A 25,489-nucleotide genomic window follows, 5' to 3' on the forward strand; every position below is an offset into this window, starting at 1 on the left:
TTTTGATGAGTTTGTGCAGGGAGTGTATGTCAAATTGACATAAAGTCCCAGTGGTGGATCCAGGGGGAGGGTACAGATGGGTGGGCACCTCTCCTATTAATTGGAAAATTTGTCAAAATCGTGTGTAAAATCCTTTTCAAAGAGTTTTGACCCGCCCTCTGGCATCCCCCTTTTTTCAAAGAGTTTTGATCTGTCCTTGAGTCCCTGGTTAGTCCCTGGTTTGTGCCAAAATGAAGTAATTATGAAGTATTGTTAGTTACAATGAGTATTCAATGAATGTTGAAATGAGTCATCTTTAATCCTTTTTGGACTATTTTGTTGATCAGTATTCAATTAGGTGAGAGGACAGGACGTAGGAGCTGGGATGATTATTTTCATATTCCCCAAAAAAGGGTTTGAATTCCTTTTTTAATTGAAGAGGGGGTCTTTTTATTGCTCAAATATTTTATGTGTAAATATATTAAATGAAAAAGGGGTTGTTTGTGTTGAGAAGAACAGTCAATCGTAATGATGTTTTACAAACTGATATGCTTTTCGTTTCACACACACACGCAGACACAAATCAAAACAAAATAAAAAAAAAAAAACCAAAAAAACTAAAAAAAAAAAAAAAAAACAGACCATAACTTTATTTGCTGATGAGTCTTCTATGATCTATTTCACGTTTAATTTCATGTTAAGAGACTTTTCAGTTCTATTTGTTTTTTATGGTTTGTTTGGTTTTTGTTTCAAATTCACACTTTTTATAAACTATTTCCAGTTTGATGAGTATTGCATGAAAAAAAAAACATATCTGCATTTGACAAATTAGCTTTCCATTAATTATAGAGGAGGTCATTTAAAGAAATGAGAAAGAATAATCAATAATGTTTTTTTTTTTAATGAATTTCAATTTTGGAGGTTCAGAAATATATAGTTACAGTTGTTTCTTTCAGAGGATACCTTTCAAATAAAAAGAGAAATGGTAAGTCCCTTAAATTTGTGAGAAGGCACTTAGTATTACAAATCCTTTAAGGTAGGCAAGTTTATAACAAGTGTTTAGCTTCTAAATATTTCATCATTTACTAATAATTTAACTGCAGTTTGCAATTGTGTGTTGTATGATACGCTTACTCTACCGGTGCTCCTGGTCCATACTCCCAGTTTTTAGTGGAGTCCGAGTTGCTCATTTGCTTTTGTTACTTTGTATGTATGATTTTAGTTACTTTATGTTCTTTGTTGTGTATGTCTGTTATCCATGACTGGTCATTGTCCCTAGATTACATTCTTTTGATTACCGCTATAACCTTGGTTCCCTTGATTACTCTATCAGACTACTAGCAGTTCAATATAAGCTTTGAAGTTTCCATATCTGTCAGTAAAGAATACACATTGTTGTAACAGTAGTTCTGTCGGTAGAAAAAAAAACACAGAGTTTTGTCAGTAGCGCTATCAGTAGAAAAAACAGAGTTGTGTAAGTAGTTCTGTCAGTAGAGAATACGTAGTGTTTGGTCAGTAGTTCTGTCAGTGGAGAATACATAGATGTATGTCAGTAGTTCTGTCAGTAGAGAATATAAAGAGTTGTGTCAGTACTTCCTCCAGTAGAGAATACACAGATTTGTGTCAGTAGTCCTGTCAGTAGAGAATACACTGAGGTGTGTCAGTAGTCCTGTCAGTAGAGAATACACTGAGGTGTGTCAGTAGGTCTGTCAGTAAAGAATACACATATTTGTGTCTGTAGTTCTTTCAGTAGTGAAAGATAAAGTTGTGTCAATGTTTCTGGTAGTAAAGAATACCATGAGCTGTGCCAGTAGTTTTGTCAGGTTAGAAAACACAGAGGTTTATCAGTAGTTCTGTCAGTAGAGAATACACTGAGGTGTTGCAGTAGATCTATCAGTAGAGAATACACATATTTCTGTCAATATTTCTGTTAGTACAAAATTCACAGTGTTGTGTCAGTTTTTGTGTATTGAAAAATGACAGACATTGAAGTACTGTACACAAATTTACACAGCAGTAGGATCATACCCCCTACTAAGTACACATGAGTTATGTTTATAACCAGTGTTTTATTTCTAATAAGTTTATAGTTAATAAATTTAGACATTAACTATCATTGTTCCTCAAAACTGTATATGATTATGCTGTCTGATATGGCAACCGCCACTTTGACATTTTTTGTCAGATCTAGAAATTACAAAGAGTAGTTTCAGTTTTTGTGTATTGAAGTATAACAGACATGTCAAATTAAAATGTTAAGAGCATATATTTATATTAATTTGACCTAATACACTGTACATGGCTTTTTATGGTTATTTCCCTTACGCAATAAATTAACCTTTAAATAGTGATACGATTTCAAAAACAGTATGATACTTTGTTTGCTTCAAGAAAAATTCTCCATAAAAATGCGATGATGTAGATGGAACATTCCACAAAACCTTACACATGCAAAGGATAATAAGTTGGTTGTTCAACAGAACAAAAGTAATGTAGCAACTGTGTCATTCCTAGTTATGGCGGAGCAACAAAGTGTTCTATCAAAAACATGAACATGAGTCACACAAAATTTGGCCACTGATATACATTTATATATATTATGCTCAACATTGTTAGTGTGACGATTTAGGAGATATACGCGAAACACTTCTGTCTGACCCCTATTCTCCATTCCATGTTTTTCGACGGATAAAAGATTCCTACCATATTTTTATGCACAACACCCCAAGGAACATTAAAACCAAGTTTGGTTCTTATTAGTCTGGCAGTGTCAAAGGAGATTAAAGTTTGTGAAAGAATTGACATGAAAAATATCGAGAAAAAAACGCCAAAAAGGACAATAACTCCAACATAAAGAAACAAATTGACCACAGTTAAATTTCATCATACTCAACACTTTTACTACTCTCAGAATATGTCTTAAATGTACTGTTCATCCCTATGTCCTAATTTTAGAAACGTGGCCACGTTTTTCGACGGATTAATAATCCCCACTTCAGCTCTATGCAGAAAACCCAAAGGAACATTAATACCAAGTTTGGATCTAATTCTTTATCATACGATGTCATTGTGCATCTCTTATTACTTATTTCTATCTGAAGGACCTTTTTGGGTGTTAATTGATGCAAAACATGGATAGCCTCTGTATCATTGGTCGATTAAGGAGAGCCCATTTTCTTTTTCAAATCATCTGAAACGGTTGAATGGAATTTAATGAAACTTTCACATTACGTTTTTTCACATAATGTCATTTTGACCCTCTTATTTCGTTACTTGGGAGAGGTTTTCAAGACAGCATAATTTGCTCACAAGTTTTTCACTTATATTGATTTAGTATTTTTGCAATACTAAAACTACGTCAGGAAGACACGGTTTCTATTTTATGAGGGGAATTGAAAGATTTATTCACTTTATTTAGACCACTAAGACCAACAAGGTGTTTTCTCAAAGTAAGGCCACTAAGACCAACAAGGTGTTTTCTCAAGGTAAGACCACTAAGACCAACAAGGTGTTTTCTCAAGGTAAGACCACTGAGACCACCAAAAACGATTGACTAAAGGTGAGGCCACTGAGACCATCAAGGCGGTTTTCTCAAGGTATAACCACTGAGACCATCAAGGCGGTTCTCTCAAGGTATAACCACTGAGACCATCAAGAACGATTGACTAAAGGTAAGGCCCCGTGCGGGTCCGGCTGTCAAAAGAATAGGCCCACAACAGCGCTTAGCTTGTCGTAAAAGGCGACTGAATAGTGCTCAAAACCCTAGGCGGGGTAGGGCGCTCTGTCCATAGAGAAATTGGGTTGTGCACCCCAGGTGGTGGGTGGGGTAACCCTGGCATGTGACATGCTGAGGTCAAACCATAGTGATGCACGGTGTTGGAAAAGTTACCATGAAATGTCGCATATAGGTACATAACAAAGAATGAGGTCCGTCCATCATTGGCATAGCCTAAAATCATATTAATAATATCCCTTTTTTCGAAGGGACTCCGGCTGAAACCCTCCTTTTCAAAGTGTCTGGATCCGCCAGTGTGCTACATGTAAGTCCTGTGATGGAAGTGCAGTAAATGATATAATTGTACAATACACATTATTACACAAAAATATGTGACTTATAAGTGTAGAGACTAAGTATGCGACTTTTCTTGTCGCTCGCGCCTCACTAGTAATGTGCAGTGATATACACAGAGAAAACTTTATTTTGATTTATAACATACAAACATCAATTATCATGAGCCTTTCACCGAATATAAACAAAAAGATACATAACATAAAAGCAACTGTTTAAGCAGATATAAATAAATCAAAAGCACACAGTTTAGCACGGAAAGCATTTAAGCATCAACAATACAATTAGAAGCAATTAAAGTAAATACAAGCCAAAATGGAAAAAAAATTGAAAAACTTAAAAAACCAGAGATAAAAATATGACTACTTGCATGCACTACATCTACATTCTGAGCCATTCCAGGACTGAAGCAAGCTTTTAAATTGTCAGAAGCTACTTTCCGTTCCGAAGTGTTAAGACAAGCTGTTCCATAATACAGGAACTGCGTACCGAAATAAAGTTTTGCCAAAAGAAGAAGTTCCTTTCCCGTGGGATATCCAAAATATTGCTGTATCCAAAAATAATATGATTGTTTTTTTTTACTGACCAGGTTATTGAAAATTCATGTTATTGAGATTATTTAGGATTTTGAATGTTTCAAGTGCCATATGGTTCTGATGCGATGATATGTAGAGTGCGCAGCTGAGCTCTGCGTAATATATCCAAATATGACGAGATGTAATCATCCTAGACAAAGCGGAGTGCTAGTTCCTGTACTTTCCCTAACTTTTTAGTGTTAGTTTCTGAACAGAAATGCCAATTAAAGGGGTAAAAATTAAAATTGATAAGAATGAATATATGAAAAATCGTAATTTTATAAAGCCTGGAAAGACATAGGACCAATTATTTTAGAACAGAGTTGCTAAGCTGTTTTTCTACATATATTACCAATATATGGACGCGTAAAATTTCAGCTGATGGTCAATTTCTATACTGTATGTTTGACTACTTTTTCTAACAGTCAGTTAAAATTTTAGTAAGGAGACAGCATGTGATGTAATACCATATGACAGCAATTTATCCACCAACATTTCGAGTAGTAGGCAGCCAAACGCCTTAATGAGGTCCATGAGAACAGCTGCAAAATAATAATTTTTATCCAGGGCCTTTCTCCAATCCTTCAGCTGTCTAAACATAGTGGTCTGGTACTCACCTTGTTTTACCTTTGTAATTGTCACGGCTGTGTAACTGGTTTAGAAGTCCCCCTTTTATAAATACAAGAACATATGTAGTTCTACTTTTACCCATTTCACCTTAGAACTATAAGTGCAAAATGTGTTGCGTTACATTGGTGAGATGATTAAGACAGTTTAAAGCTCTTTTACATTTAACCTTTGTATTAATGTCAGGGGCGGATTCAATGACGGGCGTGCCGGACGTACGCCCCCCTACCCCCCCCTAAGTGAAAAAAAATTCTTTTGCATAAAATCTTGATTTTTCACCACCCTGACCTGAGATCCTGTATTCGCCCCTGAATATCACCAGAATTGAGAAAATATAATTTGTGGCTGCTCTATGACATAGACATCCATTTTTAACATTTGAAGGAACACCCTCTACCACCACTACAATACCAATTCAATTTTTGGATCTCCTGTACTTGACGATAGCAATACTGATAGCAGTATTGTACCAGTATTGTGATTTTAAACAAATATATATATATATATAATGAGTATTGTTTGGCCATTTCTACACAGTATTAACTTTTAGTGATCGTTTTCACCTTCAGTTTACTTTCATGTTGCAAGACTATATAGGGGCAACAATTTCGTTGTACTTGTATACAATGGGGGTTATACACAAGTATGTACCCCGCCGAATCTAAAAAACATAACCGCATATTTTTTCGATGTCAAATTTCTCGGAATATCTACCATTTAGTAAGAATGAGTTGGTTTTTTTCATTTAGTAATTTAAAGGCAAAAGGCGTATTTTTGTTTGGGCTTTGTCGAATCTACTCAATAATGGACATCATACACATACATGTAAATATAGTAGCTAATCGTTTAATTTTCAATACTACAAACATGGTTTCATTCATACACCAAATCAAGAACGATAACTGTTGCATAGGCCAATTTCATGTTCAATCTACAAAATTTTTATATCAAAAGCGCAACTACCAAATGAAGAACTAAGACCGGTTGTGCGATCGGAACTGTTTCTGAATAAGAAACAAAATTGCATACGCGTGGGTTTGGACATACATGTACATGAATCACCTTCTGTCTGATTTTTAGAAAGACTGCTACTTAAAGGGGTACCTAAGATCTTCTATATAAATGTTAAGTAATTTTATCCCCATGTTTTATGGGAATAATTTTAATGAACATTTTGTGGCTACATCAACAAAACTTTGGATCACAAAGATGTTTTAAGTTAGATATCAGAATGGCACAAAATAAAAGTTTTTTTTCTGATTTTTACAGTTATTTTCCATAGGCGTAGTGCATCCCTTAAATTTATTTCTTTGTCCCTCATTCTTTATCTTTTCATCTAACTATTCTTAAAACTCTGTTGTTTGGAATAATCTCGAACATTTCAATATTTGGACATTACTGTGAAATAAAAGATAACTACATTATATATTTTTATTACCCTTCTTCTTACGTCCGTTTGTCAAGTGAGTTATCTGATGTGCTCTAATATTGAGACTTTGTATAGTATTATTTGAATATCAAGCTCTTGTCAATTTTTATAACTACTTTGTTGAGATTATTTATATTCTGTCAGAACAGACCCTGCCCGTTCTCTCCACGGCCTCAAATTTTTAGTGACACCATTCAACTAGTTATGTGGAATTGGATCTCTGTAACATAATAACCAGTTCAGTGGTTTTTTTTTTCTGTAAATAAGCTTACCTTATTTGCAGCTTCTCTATCTTATTTTTGATGTCTGTCAGTGAGAAAATGTTGTTCTTTTGTTTTCAATGAGGATATGGCATTTTGTTTTTTAGACGTTTCATATTACTTTCGTTATATATGCTATTTGCATACGATTATCTATATTATATTAATGATGAGTTAGCTGTTTGAGTTGTATTATGTGAAGGTAGTGTCGATTTGAAGTTTAAATGGTGTTTTGATCTTTAATGTGCAATGCCTGATTTTTGGTATGAAGTTCAGTTTTGACCTGGGCCTTGGAGCTGGATATTTAAATCTTATTCATGGTACATTTTGTTTTGGTGCTGAACAATCATGCCTTTAATGACTTATCTATTTGGACATATTTGGTAATTTCATACTTAACTTTAAGGACATGTGTAAGTTAGCGCCATAAAATTAGTATAAGAGCTGCATTTTTTGAAGCTTGGCATTATAGCTGCACATTCGATGGTTTATTCTGGATGTACCCTGTGGTGTCTATTCAATTTTAATAAACAGCTATTTTGTAGTTATAGTTGATAATGTGTCCACTGTAAACATTTAAGAGATCAAGATTTTAACCACGGAACATTTTTGTAAGAGTTGTCAGGGGGAGGAAAGATTAAACCTTTCTAGAAGGAATTCCAACGTATCGGAAGATCCAGCAAAGCAAACACCTGGTGGTAATTTTTTTCGTTACATTCCCAGTCCGGAATTAATGTTATCCGATGAAAATTTACCTGACCAAAAGTGTTATCTAATGAAAAAGTTAGTGTCGTTGATTTTGATCCAATCGCTGTACACTGTTGCCGATTTTTTCTCAAGATAATAACAGTTTTAAGAGACATTGTTCATTAAACCTTTCGACATAAATTATAGCCAAGATGGATGGTTAGGTCATTAGTTTTCTCGAAAACACATTTATTTATTGATTTTTCTACAAATAGCAGTAACTTAAGAATACAATAGAACTTTTTTTCCGAAACGTCTGTATTACCAGTATAGTCCGGAAAAAATAGATATCTCAACTAATGTGTTGCTATAGTGTCGATAGATAGCAGTAACTCAAGAATACAATAAAACTTTTTTTCCGAAACGTCTGTGTTACCAGTATAGTCCGGAAAAAAAAGATATCTTAACTAATGTGTTGCTGTAGTGTCGATAGATAGCAGTAACTCAAGAATACAATAGAACTTTGGGTTTACCGAAACGCCAGTATAGCCAGTATAGTTCGGAACAAAAGATATCTCAACTCCCTAATGATATTGTCTTGATTTTTACACCTTATCTTAAATACGATATAATTTAAACGAATATGATTGTAATACCGGCGATACTGTTTACAATAGAATGAATAGGCGTTTTTTGATTTGCCATTTCATTAATAGTCAACGAAGCACATATCATGATTAGGTGAAGAAAGAAAAAGTTTAGTAGCATGTGTATGATAGATGTTTAAAACGTGTAGTGAATCTTGGAACAAATATAAAAAAAATCAACAAACGTTTGAATTGTCATGTGAATAATACCATCACATGTACATATTGTATATTTACACAAGTATTACTAGAAAAAAATTGGAAAGACTGGATAACTTCTTTTGTATTCACTGATCCAAAAACATATAAATGCACACGACATTGACAATGTCGAGTTGCGACGTCTCGTGTGTTTACAACGCTCTCATAGTATTTTTGCTTAATCAAGTAACCTCCTTCAATTATAAACGGATTCGATGACCGGTATTTCTTATGAGTGTCATATGATAATTGTATTAGAATCAGATTATCATTAATGGTTTAAATACGAGATTTGATACGAAAATCCTTATTAAATTATTCCGTTAACTTTTAGAATATTGGACCATTTTGAAATTTTACTTCTGTCGTCTTATTTAACTATGCGCCGTTGCAACGTGCAACTCAGTATCAAATCGAATGTTATGTTCTTAGTACTTCCAAATTTAAAGTTAAAGAAAAACTATGGACACATGTTATGGAGTATTAACCTTACAGGGTATTCACCATAATAATAGTACTCATACGGTGCTAAACTATTTCCTGTTTGTAATAGCAATGGGTTGTTGTAATATCAAAGATAAAATAAATCTCGAATATATCATTGCCTTTATAAATATTGTTATTTGTGTTCTTGCAATTTACATGTAACATAATTTCAGTTTCCAAAACTGAATGTGTGGATCAGAATGAATTTATTAAAATATTTCAAAACTTAAACTCTCTAAACATCAATGCTTAATACAGGTAAATGAACTATATTTGGGCTTATGATATAATTACAGAAATCGGAGCACGGAATTTACACTGAACACTGTACATTGACTTGACATACAGTACATGGATTAGACAAGGTACGTGGATTGGACATAATACATGGTGTGAACATAAAACATGGTGCAATATACATTGAAATTGGTACTAGATACACAGACCGTTGGGAATACTAATGCAGTTGAAGAAGCCCCCTTTTTATTTTATGTTTCTGCCTGAACCTCCTCAATCTTTTAAAGGTTTCTTTCTTGTTATGGCACCATATTGTTCAAACTCAAATAATCATATCAATCAATCAATCCCTAGCTATAGAATCTCATATTAATCCCTTGAGAGATGAAGGAGCAGTTGCGCTTAAAAGGTGTTTACATGTACATGTAAAACCATCGATATGGATTATCTCCCTCTGGAGGCATCCAACAGTAATCAAATTCCTTTGTGCGCAGCTACATATCATACCCAGCATTCCTATACCATTTCATCAAAATTCCTTGAGTGGTTTATGAATAGTTGTACTTACAAGAAATGTGGACAGATGGGGCGATTCCTGTATACTCCAAAGTACAAAAAGTAAAGAACATTTCAATCAGTAACTATACAGATATTCAATGTTAGTATGAAATAATGGAGACCGAAATTTTAAATAATATATCAAACACAAAAGATAACTGGAAGCTCAAAATAGAGCCTGAATTGCTCAGCTGGCTTTTTTTGTATAAGTGGCATGTTTTTTTCTAGGATAAAAATTCCTAACACTCATACCTAAGGAACGATGAATCAACTGTCATTGAACTCTATCCAGCTGTTTCTGAGGAGAATATCTTCGAAAGTTATAACATTAAAAAATTTTAAAAATGTCATGATGGCTACATTTGATTCACACAAAATGGTTTAGGAAATATATAAGAGAAACCTCTGTTTGATCCCTATGTTCCATTTTAGTTGTTTTCTTTGATTACTCTTAGTAATGTTTGTCTACGTATCAAAAATATCCACATCAGGTCAAGACAGAATTCATATCAAATTTGGTTCTAATTTGTTCGGTGGTGTGACATTGTCAAAGAAGAAACTTTGACGGATGACAACGACAGACGTTAAATGATTGCAATGGCTCAACTAGCGTAAATAGCCACACCTGATCAGTAAGGAAAAAAATAGCATAAACAAAAAGAAGGCAAATTTGAAAAATAACAATTACCCCCCCCCCCATCCAAAAAAGAAAATAAAACAACAAAAAAACAAAAAGAATCAAAAAACAAAAACAAAAACAAACAAAAACAAAAACAAAATGAAATAAAACCAATACAAAAATATTAGTAGAATTATTGAAGCACTTACTGAAAACTAAAAAAATTAATAAAATAGAGACCTCTTTTCATAACAAAGAGACCTATATAATAAAACTCTAGAAAAACAGACCCCAATACAAATAAATTACCTAAAGGCTAATCTAAAACATATAAACAAAGAAAATTACTCCCATCAAAATAAAACAAAACAAAACACAATGAAGTAAAAGTTTGACCCCCCCCCCCAAAGAAAAAACAAAAAAACAAAAAACAAAAACAAAAACAAAACAATAGTAGTACTCCGTTAAAACCTTTTATGCCATTGAAAAGCAATGTCCGCTCCCAGTATCATGTAAGGCATGATGTCTATTTGCACTTTATTTTGTAACCTCTCGCATATTCTTACTACGCTTTTGTGTTTTGTGTTTTGTTTTTGTTTGTTTGTTTGTTTTTTTCTTTGTTTTTCTTTGTTTTTTGACACAATTGAGTCACTACCGCCGCAAGTTCTTATGTTAATCAAACTAGATGTAGACCATATGCATTTATATCTTTCTATTTTTTCTTTGTTGTTGTTGTTGTTGTCAGAATTTTCATACTTTGTTTCTATTATTAGAGTTATGACCATTTACTGTAAATATGTGAGAACACTTAAAAATATTGAAATATTGTGAAAGTAAGAAGCAGACTATAACTCATCTCGCATTCAAACTGAGGCACGTGATCTCCTTTTACTATAAAAAACGAAACAATATTGCTACATGGTTTGGCTGTATCTGCTGAAATATGGACAAAAATGACCAATTGCGAGTGACAGACCAATTTTCACACGTTTGCCCAGCCACCCTCCCACCACCTCCTTACCTCACCCACCCCACGCCGTGATCACCAATCCTTAATTAATAGACATGTATATAAAACCCTCTAAGTGTGATAAAACACTTGTTCTGGGATATCCAAGATGGTTGCCATTTCAAAATGGCTGTCATCAAAATTTAGGTATCCTGATTGAAAATGGTCTAAAAACAACATCAAAAATTTATGAAAGAGTAATCAAGGGAACCAAGGTTATAGCAGTAATCAAAAGAATGTAATTCAGGGACGAAGACCAGACATGGAAAACAGACATACACAACAAAGAACATAAAGTAACTAAAATTATACATACAAAGTAACAAAAGCAAATGAGCAACTCAAACTCCACTAAAAAACTGGGAGCATGGACCAGGTGCACCGGTAGGGTAAGCGTCCTCTGCCTTTACTAAAACACCATTCGAGTTGCTCATATAAAGTCAAAACCGGGGTAGACAAACGAGGAAAGGAAAACTATGACCCGTCGAATAAATCAGTTTCCATGGTGCAGGTGAATACACCATAACGATCCACGAGTTCATGATGACGACCATAAAACTTTTGTAGGGATGACTTCAATCTTGTAGCAACATAACTCTGTTCCAGAAGTCTATTTGTTAGAGTTCTATTGCGATACAAAACGTCTGCGTAGTTTCGGCAAGCTCTGGCATAACGTATGAGTTGTGACATGAACACTCCATACGCAGGTGCTGAAGTGATGTGGCACAGATGAAAGGAAAGTTGACAGTTTTGAATGAAAAATTATCACGTTTGTCGTAAAGTTTGGTAAATAGTTTTCCTTTACCATCGATCTCTAAGTGTAGGTCAAGATATGAGGCTGACTTCACAGTGTCTATAGTATCCTTTATTGCAAGTTCTTTGGAGTAGATGCGATGTATCAAATCCCCGAAATTAGGATTGTTTAAAGATAATATGTCATCTATATAGCAGAAACTGTGATTAAAGGATCTAACTAAACGGTATTCTTTCTTTCGGATCAGATCAACTGTAAAGTCAGCCACATAAGAGTGAAGGAATAGGTCAGGAAGTAGAGGAACACAATTTGTTCCCATTGGAATACGACCGTTTGTTGAAAAACGCGTGCACCACACTGCACAAATATATTGTCGATTAAAAATTCTAGCATTTTGTAAACATCTCCTTCTGAATATTTGGAAGATGATTTGGAATTACAAAGTATGAGGAATCTCTACCAAGAACTATATATTTGTATCTAGGTGTACCATCTTTTTTGGAAAAAAAAACAACGATGTATAATGTTTTAAGTCGAGATTTTAACTGATTGTCTCCAAAAGATCTTTCGAATTTTTCGGAGCAACGTGCTCGCCATTCATTTTGAACGCCACCTTATTGAAACACTTACAGAAGTCTGAAAACAAAACGGCAAAATTACTCGAATGGGATCTAAATGTGGACAACATTTAACCAGCGTATCCGAGGGGGACGACGCATTGACATACTTCAGAGAATCCAGAAGTTTGATGAGCGAGGCCGGATTCAACTTAAGATCAGGGACTTCTAGCAGCCAAAAAGTATGAGAATTAGCCGAGCAAAAAAAAAGTTTTAGACAAAAACGAATTCACAAAAAATACTAGGCATGAAATGGAACTACAAAACAAACGAACTATTCTACACAGAGAAAGAAGAAGCAGATGGAAACCTTGTTACAAAAAGAGAGATTCTTCGATACTCATCGAGAATTTACGACCCGTTAGGATTTCGCAGCCCGGTTACGATAAATGCCAAATTATTGCTGCAGGAGTTACGGAAACTTGTATCCGATTGGGAATTTCCCTTGTACGGAAAAATACGCACTGATTGGACAAATTTGAAGAAAGCCATCACTAAAGCTACACAAACCGTATTTCCGAAACACTAATTTACAGATAGCAATACATCAGATGATCTTGAACTACATGTATTCGTTGATGCAAGTGTAAAAGCATATGGAGCCGTAGCGTATGTATGTAAAGGGAAAGAAAGTTCAAATGTAATGGTCTAGACGCGAGTAGCGCCATTGAAGGGACTCACACTGCCTCAACTTGAACTAATGGCTGCAGTAATTGATGCACGACTAGCGCAAAATGTGGTCATACAGTCAAATCAACGAAAACGCTTAAACGTTTCATTTCCAAACGTGTAAAAGAAATACAAAAACTGACACACTCAAGCAATTTGAAATATTGCCCTACTAATGACAACCCAGCTGATTACTGACGCGAGGAATAACCGCCGAGCAATACACAGCAAGTTCAATGTGTACAAACGGACCACAATGGTTAACGGACATGTCGATTTATCCCAGCGCACCTGTTGATGAAAAAAACTTTATTTACATTCGAAACTGACGACACGAAAATAAGTCAAACAAAGAACGATTCTGAATCCGTGACAAAATCAGGAATCCAAATGATTATGAACATAGAGCGCTATTCGTCGTATCAGAAATTATTACGAATTACATCATATGTTTTACGGTTTATCGACAACATAAACCAGACAAACAAGCACAAAATGGAAGGCCAGTTGAAGTCGAATGAGATACACAATTCAGCTGAAGTATGGATACGTGATACACTTTTTACTTGAATATCAAACATTGAAGAATAAAGGAAGACCGCGCAATTCATCACCGATAATTGGCCAATTACAGCTATATCTCGACAACAGAAATCTTATTAGATGTGGTTGACGAATACATATTGCGCAGTTGCCAGACACAATTAAATATCCGTACATTCTTCCCAACAACCATACATTGAAAAAACTTATTGTTATAGACGCCCATGAAACAACCTGTTATTCAGGAACAAACGCAACAGTTACTTAAGTCCAACAATCGTTTTTTGAAAACAGCACCTAGACAGTTTGTGAAGAAAACACCTCACCAGTGTGTAACTTCTCGAAAGGTCACCGGACGATAATTTCCAGTTCCCGACCCTCCATCTCTTCAGCAACTAAGATTACAATAAGCACCACCGTTTACAACTACTGGTATCGACTTTACTGGAGCCTTATTTGTAAGAAATAAGGAGAACGTTTTAAGCAAATGTTATATTTGTCTCTTCACGTGTGCGTCGACAAGGGCAATGCATTTAGAAGTTGTTCAAAATCTATATAAAGAGGCATTTCTGCAAGCTTTCCGACGATATTGTACCAGAAAATTAACACCAAAAATCATTATGTCTGATAACTAACTCCATTCAAAGCAGCTGCAGTAGAAATGCGAAGAATCTACGAATCGGAAACAATACAAAAATCATTTACCGAAAGAAGAAATAGAGTGGAAATTTATCCCCAAACGCGCGCCGTGGTTTGGAGGATGGTGGGAAAGATTAGGATTAACGAAGACAAGTTTGACAAAAGTATTAGGAAAACTACTGTTTCATCAGACCCAGATGACCTCGAGCCGTTAACTCCAGCACATTTGCTATATGGACGTAAAATATGTGTACTTCCATACCCGATTATAAATGATGTAGATATACAATACATGAAATCTGATACAAACTCTGTGAGGAAACAGTAAAAAAGACGATGTATGTTGTTAGAACACTTTTAGAGTCGGTGGAAATCAGAATATTTGACTGCCTTAGAAAATAACAGTGAGGATTAAAATTGGAGACATCGTTCAAATTCAGGGAGAAAATCGCCGAGTTATGTGGAAAACGTTTATCGTGGAAAAACTCAACTTTGGAAATGATGGCTTAGTTCGATCAGCCATTGGGCGTACTATTACCGGAATAACACCACGCCCGATAACCAAATTATATCCCTTGGAGGTAAATCAGAACGACAGATTTCCGATCGAAGCGCATACAGTAGAAACAACAAAAAATCAAGACGATGACAAAAATTTAAGATTCACACCTGTCCGTCAGTCTGTGATCAAGGCCAAGCAGAAAATCAAACTTTGGACTTAAAGGAAGTAGAGGACTCGTTGTGATTTGCTTAAGGTTCAAAGTATTAATTAATAGAGACAGTGGTAAAGTTTTATTTAGTTCAGAGAAATAATTTTCTTAATTTGAGTCTTTGTAATTTCATTCAAGGATTGATTTTCGCGGCCCGGAGAATGTCATGAATGTTGCGGGACATTAAAGTAATTGCAACCATGGTCGACGTCCCTGACAGCGACGTCGTCATAACATAAAAATGGAGAAAACTATACACGCTGTTTTTCTTGTCTTGACACGATCAACGCCACATCCCCAAAAACATGTACCAATGACCATAAGATATCCATGGTTTCCTTTGTTTTGGTAACTCATTGTAATAACAAATAAGTGTATTAGCATAGTTCTGTTTATAACTAAATATCCAAGTATGTGGCCAAATTGTTCAGAATTAATTTTAAATATTTTTCTTTTTATCAATCCTTCCATGTTTTCCGATAGTATACTTAATTTGCCTAATTAGAAATTCATATTGATATTCATAGAAGTACACAGTGTACATGTAAATTGTATAATTGCTTTATACAAAAATGTATTGTCCGTGCGAGAGCATGCAAATGATATTTTAATCACTGGTGTGGTAGTTAAGAAATCGCTAAGAAATTTTCGTTATTTCTTAATTTTCCGAGTTTTTTACACAATGTATGTGAAGAATCAAACTAGATCAGACCACAACGAGAACTTGTTTTGAAGCACACAATTAAATTAGATATCCATATAGAAAGCGGTAACTTGAATATTAATTTATGTGATGGTCCATTTAAGATAACAAACGCATGTCTACATGTAACGAAGATATTTAGATAATGTAAATTCCTTATGATAACTTATTGTGGATATTTGGAACTTCATGAGTGATTCAGGCTTGATTGTGCTCTTATCTTAGAGTTTTTTTAAGTTATTAGTTACCATTTCAATTATATTGATTTTTTTAATGAAAAGTTCGTTCATTCAACAATATGTATAATCTTTATATGGTTAAATAAAATACTGTTTTGAATTTAAGTTATTCATCAATGTTAAACAAAGTCAAACTAACAATCTATTACACAATTTTATCTATAACTGCATTGTCCTAATTAAATACATATTCGAAAGTTGAGGTTTGATTATATTTTTACCCGCGCAATAATTTTCGTTTACCTCGAATAAAATCCATATTTGGAACTACAATTTAAAAACAAAGTTGACCTTTTCTTATTGGTGGTGTGGCTTTATCATAAATATATCAGAAAACTAAACAGAAGTAAAAAAAAAAAAGAATATCTCAAATATCACTATGATTTCAGTCACTTTCGAAAAACCTAAAATAAGTAATTAAAAATCCGATTAAAACAACAACTACAAATATTAAAAAAGAACCTGTCATTTCTGTTCCAACTTCGAAATCAGTGGCTGGGACCAAGGTTTATTAGTCCATTTTGGGACCGGGATGAGATTTTAGGCCTACTTGAGGACTATCAATTCCCAAATTAATTACTGGGATATCCATATCAAATTCAAATTCAAATTATTTATTGTCCAAACACATTCTCATTAAATGGTCATGACACAATTATAACATAATAACATATCTTTCTCTGTCGTTGGGAAAATTTTAAACAGCCCCCCCCCGTACCACTTATATACAAACTTCGAAGTATGTGGCTTGAAACAATATCCTTAAAGCAGCAGCCTCCTGGGTATATAAGGGTTGCATCCCTTGCTTTTCAAAAATCTTATTGTAACTGGCAGGGTTAAGATCAGAAATATAATTTTAGAATATCATGAGCTAGAAGCAGATTTTATTGACAATCTTTGTCTCAAATGTTTCTACCTTAACAATAAATAAATTGTGAAAGCATATTTCCTATTTGATCAATGTTCCTAGAGAAATTACATTTGAAAAATCTGAAATGGACACAATTTTGTACAGATTTTGAATTTAGTGGGAGGAGTTTGGTATCAGCTGTTTTTGTTTGTAAACAAATGCACATGCAAGTTAGTGGTTACAGGCATGCTTCATATACCTTGTTAGCAGTACAGCCAACTTTGCCTGTTTATAGTTACACATGGAGTACAAAAACATTCCAAACACATATCCCAATCTACTTCATGCTGAATGTCTTCCTGATGGTTTGGCTCACTTTCAAAAGTGTGCAGGTCAACTTGTCTTTCTTCAGACTCATTTCTGTTGGTGTTTTCAGCTGGTTCTTCAATACAGCAATTTGTCATCTGATTAACTTAATTAAAATCCCAATTATTGTGATTGAAAAAAGCTTGTATAGCTAATCTTTGTTCTTCAGTAACTGCCAAAGAAAGCACACTTGCATTCTGCAGATTTTCCATTTTCACTGACTTTTACAAAGTTTTTGTGTCGTCATTTACTGAAGTAGGTCAGAATCAACTTTATGGGCATTTTGGGGTTATTCTGTGGGTAAAAGTCTGTAAAATTTACTATGAATTACTTGTTGACCAAAGATTACCACATGTCAATGCTAGAAATTTATTTATCTTTGTTCGTAAAACTTTATTTTCTCGGCAGATTATTTTTTTTATTCTTAGGCGATTTAATCAAAACCTATCATTCCCTCTAATAAAACAAAAATGCATGACCTTTGACAACGAGGTTATAGAAGGAGAGAGATTTTTAATCATTATCCCAATCCTCAAAACATTGTAACAATCAATCAGATGGGAGGATATACCTGTCAAAAATAAAATGTTTCAAAAGGTAATGATGATCCTGACAAAATACATCAATTAATATAGATAAAATGCATTACTATAAATTCCTTGATGGCCCCATGTTTTAGTAGGAAATTTGTAAATGTCACAGTTAGGAGGGAAATTTTGAATAAATGAATGTATCATCATGGAAGCACTACCTCTTCAGAATATTAATATAAATAATGAAAATAATCAACGACCAGAAGAAAGGAAATACGCAAAAGACAATAATAAACCAATTGATGGAAAAATTAATTTTACATGTGAATCAATTGATCAAAAAGACCACGTATATAAAATGGCCAATGACATCAAGTGTGCCATGGGTGGTGGAAATCCTAATAGAACAACAAATAAAGACATGCTTTTGGAAGTATTTTCTTTTTATATGAGAAATAAACTAACACAAAAGTTGGATCCTGAGAACTAAAAGGATGTTCCATTTTTAGACTGTTCGTTTACAGCTTGTGATATTGATGCATCCCAACAACAGCTTTTTATAACTGGTGAATAGTCTATAGAAAACCTCATTCAGAGAGTAACAAATCACGGGAAAATCTGCAAGAGCAATCTATTTGTCAAATCAACTGATACAAAAGGACATGTTGGAGTTTGTAAACTTAGATGTGAAGACAAACAGCATGATCTACTTTGGTCTTCTTCATCCTACCTTGGTGACAAATTTCTTTGTAACCTTCGGATGGCTCATGGATTTTATGTCTGATATTTTACCAAACCAGTATTCAAGATTCTGTCAGGCCTCAAATATTGGACGTATTGGCGAAATTACCCTAAATGGAATATTTCAAAAATATTCACCAGTGGTAGAAGGTTTAGTAAATGAGTCATGTAAAACAGCACTTCTCGAAGAAATTGCTTCCTACGAAGAACTTCAAGACGGCATTGACATTGTTACTGATGCCAGGCATGGAACTAGGAAGAACTCCATGTTTACTGAAGTTGTATGTCTTGGTTCTAGAATTCACAAAGTGTTACATGTCGAAACTATTTCTAAAGTTGATTGTCCAAGTGCACAGAAACACGAACTGATTGGAACAGAAAGAATATACGAGTATTTTAACAATTTACATGATGAGTATGAAGTAAAAATCTGTGTTCATTGTCATGACAGAAATACAAGTGTGAACAAATTCATAAGGAGCAATGGAATGGATACTTAATCTACAAATGATACTTGGCATGCAACAAAAAACATTGCAAAGGAAATTAAATCAATTTGCACAGGGCCAAAGTACAAAGAGGGGCAAACTTGGCATCCCGAGTTAGCAGATACAAGTGCCAGCATCAAGACTCACATTTACTGGGCAATGAAAAATTGCAGTGAATTATCAAGATGTAAAACAGAACTGAAGTACGAGCCATCAAAAGATGTGATTTCTGATCCAAAGGCAGAAATGTTACTTGGACGAGCGTTAATGAACACTCAATTGTATAAATCACCTGTACATTATATTCACCGCATGGAGAGTTATTATGTTGAAAGCTTCAACAATGCTATATTGCAGTATCATGACAAAAGGATAACCTTTTCCCAGCAAGTTTATATACTACGGACTAATCTAGCTATCTTGATTGGAATGAACACGAGAATAGGGAAGCAACATCAAGAAAAACTGTGCAAGATGCTAAAAATCCAAGGCGACAAGTAGATATGAAAGTGCTAAAAAGAAAGGCATATAACATGTGGTCATATGATGTAAACTAGTTAAAGCATATGTAGATTAATAAAATTGGAAAGGCATAATTCATTTTTCAATTGAAAAGGTGATTAAGAACTAATTATTTATGTAGCAAGCAATAATTAACTCTAAAAGTCGTCTGCATATATTTACCTAGATAACCACACATGTATTTGTTTTTATTTTACACACAGCTGTTTGTTTAAGTACCGCCGATATGTCTTTATCTAATAAAACTTAATTGCGCATGTTCCCCATTCATGATGAACGGATGTTGTTGGTTTAAGCCCATCTTGGAACTGAGATTTTAGGCCTACATAAAGACTATCAGTTCCCAAAATATTGGGCATTTTTAACACATGCCCCCCTGGCACTATTTCAAATAAGGCCCTTAAAATTGGGTCGAAGTGAGGTCCCCCTGTTTTATAGTTAAAAATTTTTCCATCGACTGGCACTTCACTAAATTGAACTTGACCTCTGCTTTTTCCGACGTAGAATGATCGGTACGGCTCTTCTCTACAACGCTATACCCCATGTTCCCCTTGCACTTTTTCAAGAAAGGCCTCTAAAATTGGTCCAAGTGAGGCCCCCTTGCTTTATAGGCACTTCATTAAATTTAGCGTTGAATCGTTCATTTTTGAGACAGATAATGTTGAATTAAAATGTTTCTATTATTCGGTTTTAAAAGAAATGAAATTCGATGGTACGTTATTGTTTACCTCGTTTTTTTTGGTTATCAGATATGACTTTATAATTGTTCGCTAGCAATTGTTCGCTAGCTTCAGTCTAGCTTCTAGACTTAACATTTAATGGATCTAAAGGCGACAGAATGTTGAGTCTACTAATTACTATTTTACTAATTTAGTATGTTTTATTTTCCATGTATAAACAGATTGAAAAAATGAATTCATTAGTTATTTACCTTTTCCTAGATAGGCGTTGGAAAGTAGTTTTCATAAAGTAGTTTTCGTACTGATATAATTTATTTTGGACACTGGGTTAGTGCCCTCATTTGTTGATCTGATCGATTGATAACTCCGTTAACTTTAATTTTATAACACAAATCAGTTACACAAAGAAAGAATAATGTTGAAAATAAGCAATTCCACTTCTATATAGATACAAAAACACATTCCACCTCCTTTTTGTCAAAACAGACAAAGAAAAGCATATTTAGAAACAGAAGAAATAAAAAGAAATAATTACCCGTCACAGTTAAATTTCTATAAATAGTTAATTCATGACTAGAAAGAGAAAAATTAGGTGTGTGTTTAGGGGGAGGGGGCGATTTTTGAGAATTATCTATATGCACATCCTAGAAATTGGGAGAATAACTAACCAAAAATATTGCAAAATCAACCCTTTATTGTCCACAAAAGCTAAAAGCTACGACATGTTTTATAACTACTTCAAAAAGGGTCCCCTGGGAAACATAAGCTGCCAAATTTTAAAGGAGACTTCTTCGGAACTGTTCATATATGGATCCTAGAAATTTAGAGATGAACTAACCCGTATGGCGATTAACCAACCCTGAATGTTCTCTAAAAGCTTTGTCGTAGGAATTTTTTTATGACCCCTTGAAGTGGAGTCTCCCTCATGAGTTTTTTTGCCAACTGAATTTCCAGTTTGCGAGAACGGTTCATATGCACACAATGGAAATTTGGTAGTAAACTTACTGGTATGGTGACTTACCAACCCTGAATGGTCTGTAAAAGCTTTGCCGTAGGAAATTTTTCATGACCCCTTGAAGAGAAGTCCCCCTCATGAATTTTTTGCCAACTTTGAATTTCCAGTTTTATTAGAAGGGTTCACATGCACTCCTGAACAATTAAGGGCTGAATTTTCAATATATTGGTAAGTTAACCATCACATTTCTGGTATGCACATATGGATCTTCCCCCACAATCAGGATCCCCCAAAACATGATTTTCTTTTTTGTTACGAACTACATTTTATAGAATGTTATTTCGAGGAGGGGTGAAATTTAACAGTGGTGGGTCATAATTTGTTGTTATTTCATTTGGTTTTGTTTTTGTATGTTCTTGTTTGTGTGTTTTTGTAAAAAGGGGATATAATTTATTTTATTTATCTTTATAGAACGGATTTTTTTTAATTTTTAACATTATTCTTTCTATATGTAACTGAATTGAGTTGTATAATTAAAGTTGACAGAGTTATCAATGTCATATCCAGACATTTACATATCGGACCCTAAACCAGGGTCCAAATAAGTTAATTAATCATATCAGTATGCAAACTAATATCTTACGTCAATGAATGAATTCAAAATATTATTTATTTTGATATTAAAAAGTTATCAATCTCAGTAATAAAGCATTTTGAAATGCATTAGAAGTACGTGCATAATATAGTGTACAAATAGTGTCAAAAATCTTGTTACTAAATTATACAATGATACATAAATAATATGAAATAAAATGGCAACGTCCGTAGTGGGTTTGTTATGTTCTATGTTTTTAGATATTGGAGCTTTCCCGCGCTTTCTTATTGTTCGCTGGCTTGATAGGGCTTATTGTTCGCTAGCTTGAGCTACTTATTCCACCCATACATACATACCTTACAAACAAGTTTTGCGGCCAAGTGTTGGATCTGCATGATAGTGTCTTAGCCATGTTTAATTTTAGATAATTAAAAAAATGTTACAATATAGAAATGTCAGTCTTTTGTTAGACTTAGTTAACCTACATTTTTAGGTGTATGTCTTTTTTTTAATATAGGTGGATCTGGAAAAGTCTATGATAACAGTGGCTTTGAAAACACTAGCATCACAAATTAGAAAAAGTAGAGATTGTGAATGCTAGTGTTGATAACTTACCGTTTGATAGTAATAGATTTGATCGAGTTTTTCACTGTAACTCTTATTATTTTTGGCCTGACCTTGAAGCCGGGTGTCATGAACTCTACAGGGTTATGCCACCAGGTTCAGTAAAGGTTACGATTTTTAAAATTGGACAACCTAAAACTTGCAGAAGAAAAAGGGTTTTTGAAGTACGGAAATACTGACCCAGACCGATTTATGAGAGGACTGTAAAACACTGGGTTAAAGGATGTAAAGATGAAAGACATAACGGAGGACAAACGACTTAAACTCCAGGCAATCTTTGCTAATATTAATGAAAAATTTAAGTGAATGATGATTATTTGTAAAAAATGAAATATGACTGTTTATCATTTAATAAAAATGGAAAAATATTACCCACCGCTGGATTATGGAATATAAATGACTATTTGATTATAATGGAATATGACTAGTGATCATTTAATCATAATTATGTCCTTATAATTAATTTAATTTGAACAGAGAGCTTTGGCCTCAATCATAATGTACATTGTGTACCTTGCCAGGCGATTACTAGTATTTAATTAAGGAATATGACTAGTGAGCTTTGGTCCCAATAGAATATACCCGGTTAATATGCGTGATGTACATTGCCATGTGATCATTTAATTAATGGAATTTGACTAGTCAGCCTTGGTCTCAGTAGAACCATAATGCGCATTTGTGCTTTGCCAGGTGATCAGTTGATTAACGGAATTTGACTAGCGAGCATTGGTCTCAATAGAATATACCCGGTGCAACCATACTTTGTCGGTCAGGTGATAATTTGATTAATTGATGCAACCATAATGTACATTGTGCACTTTGCCAGGCGATCATTTGATTAATAGAATACGACTATTGAGCTTTGTTCTCAATAGAATATACGCCGTGCCTAATGAATTATGACTGATCATTGAATATGATATTCAATTCTATGAAATTTTATACCCGATGTTATACTTATACAGGGTTTCAGAAAGTTTTAAAGGGAAGCGGGCAATCATTTGCTCATCTTTTGTCCAACTTTAACATCAAAATTCATCAAAAAAAAGGGAGCTCAAAGTCCCGAAACCCCAGACCACTGATTATTTGACTACTGGATAAATTTATAATAAAAAAATCATTTGACGATTGGATACTGCTACCAGTGAAAAAAGTCATTTATGCACACATGACGCGATATAGGTAACTTGCAGGTTAGCGATGATGGTTCTCACGGGTGGAATCATTATTTTATTCTGAAAGATGGAAAGTATTTATTTTTTATGATATCTTTATCTAAATAAAGTATACACGTGCTTCAGAGAGTTACATCTCATAGCCAACATCATCACCATATACATAGGTTAAGCTAACTATCTTCTACCTGTGCACCTGGTCCATTCTCCCATGAAAACCGATTCGTTCTCCGTGTCATAGTTTTTCTTTAGTTATTTGTCTACTTTATGGGCAACTCGGCGGGTTGTTCTAGAAGAATATAGTTGATGCTTACCCTACCGGTGCACATCGTCCATGCTTCTAGGTTGCTCATTTACTTTTTTTTTTTTTTTTTTGTATACGAGTAATTTTAGTTATTACATATTCTTTGTTATATGAGAAATATTTTCCCGTTTGGAATATATTTCTCTTTGCTTTCCGTTCGAATCTTGGTTCCCTTGATTTCTTTTACACAAGAAGAATTCAAGCCCACCACTCAAACCTGTCTAAACACACCCTCCAATAATCCGAAAACCTGTTTAAACCGGACATTTTGTAATGTATTTTTGAATTAATTTGAATGTATTTTGAACCTTGCCAAACGCTTGTCTTAACAGGACACATTTCAAAATCCAAAAAGGGTTACGTAAGTAGTATTTTTGTATGGATTAAGCTTTTTATCAAGCACAACTCCGTATTAGAAGAGAATGCTGCAACATTATGCCAGATAGAACCTGATCATAATGTGCTTCAAGTTGGGTTTGGTCTCGGTGTAGGACTAGAAACCGCTTGTAAATTTGTTGAAGGTGAGTAAACAATCTCCTCTACAGTCGTACTTATAACTGCTTCATGATTTACTCTGTATCTCTCCGCTAACTTATAAGCTCTGCTTTACCAGTTTTTTTCCGCAGACCTGTGATCGCTTCGTGATTTAGAAAGTACCAATCCGCTATCTTTTAGGCTTGCTATACAGGATGTAAAAAAATCAGGGGCATGAGAACTACTCATTATAAACCCGAGAAACTGTGTCCGGTGTGCTGTACTAATTTGCATAAAGGGGTGGGGTTTAGCACCGAGTGTGACAGAATGGGTGTAAAGCTTCGGAATATCTGCGCATGATCGAGATTAAAGGTGAACATCATGATTGTAAGGCAGGTAAGGATTCGGGGTTTCTAGGTTGCTATTATTATCAACCCATTCCGGATCCCGCATTTTTAATCATACCTTGCCGCTTAAAAGGACACAGAAAACCAAGGTAATCGACGTTTTACAAATGTTATTGAAATACCAATTATAAGTACAATATACCAAGTGTTTTGGTGCGCTACTCTTCAAAATAGTAAACCTATTCCCATAAACTTCGTATAGAATTATATACAGAGGTATGATAATTTAACTTGGGGAAAATAAACTTGCTAGTCTCCTCATACCAAAACAATAAGTATAAAATATGGACCCGAAGAAAAAAAATTATTATATAGACTGCCTCATTTTCAATTTAAGAACGTGACGTCACAATATAGGAAATTCTGTATGTTTTATCTTTCTTTTTACATAAACGATCCAGAGTAAACTATATACATTTTGTACATATAAAAAGAATAATATTGCAAATCATTAATAGTTCAAGTTACTTCGGGTCAAATTGCAATATATGGACCGGCTGGTCACCTAAAAAATCATT

At 34.3% G+C, this 25,489-nt stretch overlaps 1 long non-coding RNA gene across 3 annotated transcripts in view; it reads left to right on the plus strand.

Moving 5' to 3' along the window:
* The window catches only part of LOC148600091 (uncharacterized), a 51,917-nt gene that overhangs the window by 622 nt on the left and 25,806 nt on the right, over window positions 1-25,489 (plus strand). The window contains exons 2-5 of one of the 3 annotated variants that reach the window (XR_015917593.1): window positions 936-964; window positions 3,398-3,464; window positions 9,257-9,325; window positions 9,984-11,306. This is a non-coding gene — a long non-coding RNA (uncharacterized LOC148600091). The other 2 variants (XR_015917591.1, XR_015917592.1) reach the window with 2 other exon arrangements.

Source organism: Perna viridis, chromosome 13, assembly GCF_037379345.1.
Source record: "Perna viridis isolate PV_CMFRI_1.1 ecotype Kerala chromosome 13, ASM3737934v1, whole genome shotgun sequence".
NCBI classification, from domain to species: Eukaryota; Metazoa; Mollusca; class Bivalvia; order Mytilida; family Mytilidae; genus Perna; species Perna viridis.